Genomic DNA, 4,113 nt, shown 5'->3' with positions numbered 1-4,113 from the left:
TATCCAACCCCAATGCTGTATCTAATTTCCCACACTACAGTCTGTTATTTTCTCTACTCTTCGTTCTCTCTGCTGAAGTCGCCCTAGATCGGAGAAGTTGACTTTGGACGTTGCTTTGGCAAATTAAAAAGACAGAGAACCGCTGCTGGCTCGGAGCTGCCAGTCACAGTTAGAGCTGACGTTCTTCACTAAATAAGAGCAGCTCACCTGAACAAAGCTCATTATTGATTTTAATCGCTATTAGCGTGGAGACACTGTCAGGCTGTGGCCGAGTTCAAACAAACTAGTTCCTGAGAAGGAGGAAAAAAAAAATCCAATAATGAAAGCTAGTTCCAGGAGAGGGCTTAAAACTGGAGTCTTTGTAAAGTGAGACTCTCTGAGGACTGGAATGCTAATTAGCACCTCGTCAACGTAAGTGTAAACGTCTCCAAGATTCCACCTAACGTTAATGTCTACACACTAATGTGTACTTTTTTTCTTCTTCTACTGACAAGGTGAAAACATCTTATTTATAATTAAACATTGTTTTGAATGCAATGCTAACCTCCTTAGCATTATGTGCACATTGTGTGTGTGTTTGTGTGTAGTGATGAAGTGCTAATCAGGAGCAGCCAATGCCAGTAAAATGAACAGCATGGTCAACTTTTATGAAGCTATTTATAATTAAAGTGATGATTAGCCTGTTGGTGTGTATTATGCTGCTGCAGTTCATATGTTCTAGTAAATAAACGCACAAACACACTCACACACGCACGCACACTCATGCACTTCTTTATTCCGACTGCATTTCCATTTTAATGTGGAAAAATAAATTAACCATGGGAAAGTTTTTTTGATGCTGCATTTACTTCAGTAAACAGCAGGTTGCTGGTTTACATCCCAGCTTCACATGTGCTAACATACGTACTAAATAAAAAAACTAAATAAACATTAATACTATGACACGATAGTATTACCAGTGAGAATTGTGTCCGTATCATCTTAAACACTTTATATTGACATTGCACATCCAGCTTCGTCAGAGATTTGCAGTTCATTCTTTTACTACTTATTCCCAGGTATATGAGGAACTGGAGCCAAAGCTCAGACCACTGGCCATGATGGAGGTTGAACCTCAGGACCAGTGGTCAGTGGTGAGTGAACAGTTTGACCAAATTCCTAATTGACATATTTCTGATTCCATAGAATATTAGTATTCTAGTGGCTCACTGATCTGGCCTGCAGGCAGACCAGTCGATCACATGACCTGTCCACTTCCTTAACCACTAATCCACCACTTTAGCAGGTACATCTGCTGAAAACAAGTTCAAACAACTCAGTTAACCCTTTCTGAATGATTGAGGATGTCTCTAACCTCCACAGAGAGCTAGCTTATTGTGGCAACAGGCTCAAGTCTCTTTGGGGTCGTGGGTTTGAATCCCATCAATGCCAGAGTTTTTATGGTTCCGCAGTGTAGCGGTTATCACGACTGCCTTACACCCATGTAGTGTGTGTGTGAAGGTTGCAAAGATTTAGACTTGGGACCAATAAAGGACTTTTTTATGTCATTTCTCCTGTGTATTAGTAAATACAAGGGCTGGAATAATTACTGCTTCAACCAACGTAATTCATTCGTGAAATTAATTAGAGTCTTGAAAGTTTTGAAAGCAACTCTGACACGTTCTACAAACATCAAGATGCACAGAAATAATTTACATCTTTGAAATATATGAAGCTGAACACAATTATATTATCAAATCTTCCCATTTTAATAATTAAATCATTGAGTCACAAATAAAAATAGATGTGAAACAACAACAGGTATTTAAGAATGTTGATTCATCTTAATTAATCATGACTAATTGTAAGCTTTCGTCGACCTTTTCCAATAATACTGTGGTTCAGATGAACTACCCAACGATATATTGTTTGTTATTTTGTTTGTTTATTGAATGGTTGTTCATTTAAGGCAGAGCCATCTAAAAGCTTCAAGTCTCCATGAAAGGCTGAAAAGTGCTGAGCAAACACACAGTATTTACTGTGTACCATAAAACTACAGTACATACTCTGGGCTCCTTGAAGTTTCCATTTGCAGCTCATGAGTGTTTTCAGAGCAGTAAGATAAACACAGCCACAAAAGAACTTCTGAGGAGCACTTAGCATCCAACAGGGGGCACTTATCTCCATCAGCTAATGTTTGGGCCTTGGTGTCATTAGACTGCACTTCTGGACAACCAGCTGCTCGTCCATGTCTGCAGCAAAAACAGGTTCTAAACTGTTGGTAGGCTGACCTGATGGTTGGTTGGTTTAGGTCATAATAATGATAATAAAACCATTGAGTTCCTTATTCGTCCCACGGTGGGGAACTTTACAGTCTGAGTCTCTGCAACTGACACAGGCTGCCACAGGAGGCGCCATTATACATAAATGTGTTTGCTCTGAGAATCAAACCGAGGACACTCTGCTCTTTGTTCACAAGGCAGGCGTGCTAACCGCTACAAGATTGAACAGTTGGTCTTATGACAACACTGAAATGTAACAGTGTCTTCATAGACACAGACAGATGATGTCATCAAGGTAAACATGTCCAGGGGGACATTGACTGTCATCCCAGAAATACAGCCACACCAAAACACACTGGCTTTGACATAGACACCATAAATGTCCTAGCCCCTCATTATAACCTAAAATATTACTAAATGTAAAATCCACTGCAACTATGACAAGAAAACAACTTTAACCCACTTCACTTAAACAGCACCACTGTGAACTGATGTAGTTTTTAGGTTGAATTCAGGGACAAGGTGACCATTTCAGTCCAGCTCAGCAGTAATGCTGCCTCTTCCTCCTCCTCCTCCTCCTCCCTCTCTCTGAGCCCATTAGTCCAACAGTCATTGATGGTTTAACAGCTCAGTTTGTTCCTGTAAAATGGCCTGACTTTAAAAACACTGTAAACACACTGACGGCTGAAGGTTAGACGGAGAACGACTGCTCCAAACAATCCACCTGTAAAAACCACAGCAGCTCCTGAACGCCACACTGATCCACTGTGGTTGACAACAGCGTTTTCCACAACAGCGTTCCCCACAACAAAGTTCTCCACAACAGCGTTCCCCACAACAAAGTTCTCCACAACAGCGTTCCCCACAACAGCGTTCTCCACAACAACGTTTTCCACAACAGCGTTCCCCACAACAGCGTTTTCCACAACAGCGTTCCCCACAACAATGTTCTCCACAACAGCGTTCCCCACGACGGCATTCCCCACAACGGCGTTCCCCACAACGACGTTCCCCACAACAGCGTTCCTCACAACAGTTCCCCACAACAGCGTTCCCCACAACACCGTTCCCCACAACAGCGTTCCCCCCAACAGCGTTTCACTGAAGACAACAAACCAACATTTGAACAAGACCTTGAAGCCACATGTACTGCAGACGACCTTAAAGGAAAACATTGTCTCCAGAACAAAGTGTAACCACAGCCGGACCAACAACGTTCCGACTTTGATACAGTTCAACTTAATGACCATCAGTTGTGTTGGTATAATTTACCCTGGAGACATTTTCTCCTCCGTCCAGAAGTCCAACAGTAACAGTCGTGACCTTCAGGTGTTCTGCCGTTTCCTGGCCATCGTCCAGTCCTACCCCAGAGGACCAGAGCTGGACATAAAGTCAACTTTCCAGGATGGTTCTCAATGACCTCCTCACTCTTTTCCTGACCTACTTTCACTGGTCCAGACCAAAGTCCTGAGCTGCTCCTCACTCATCAACACATTGTCTGCAGTTCACTGTGACTTCTTGGCCCAGACTCCATGTACTTGATGCCAAGTCAGTGTCATCTATCACTGCTGTCAGAGTCATGTGAGCCACAGGTTTAGAACCATTCTCTCAGTCAGTTTGTCTGTATCTTCTCACTCCAACATATTTCAGTTTGTTTTCCACCAATCAAATCGTTTCATTCCAGAACGTTGGCTCCCAGTCTGGAGTGGATCAGTGTTGAAGTGAATGAAGACTGACAGCTTCAACTAAGTAGTTCATTATCACTGACACTCAGTAAATTATACTTTATTTCTTTATGTGGTGGACCACATGTTGGGCCACATGTTGGACCACATGTTGGACCTCATGTTGG

The 4,113-nt window shown here is 42.4% G+C and overlaps 1 protein-coding gene across 1 annotated transcript in view; it reads right to left on the bottom strand.

Moving 5' to 3' along the window:
- adam19a (ADAM metallopeptidase domain 19a) overlaps positions 1–4,113 on the bottom strand; it is a 116,391-nt gene that overhangs the window by 71,566 nt on the left and 40,712 nt on the right. The window lies entirely within an intron of this gene.

The sequence above is a fragment of the Cynoglossus semilaevis genome, chromosome 1, assembly GCF_000523025.1.
Source record: "Cynoglossus semilaevis isolate Cse_v1.0 chromosome 1, Cse_v1.0, whole genome shotgun sequence".
Taxonomy (NCBI): Eukaryota; Metazoa; Chordata; class Actinopteri; order Pleuronectiformes; family Cynoglossidae; genus Cynoglossus; species Cynoglossus semilaevis.
Note: the sequence above shows the minus strand (reverse complement) of the source record. Positions and strands in the feature narration are given on the sequence as shown.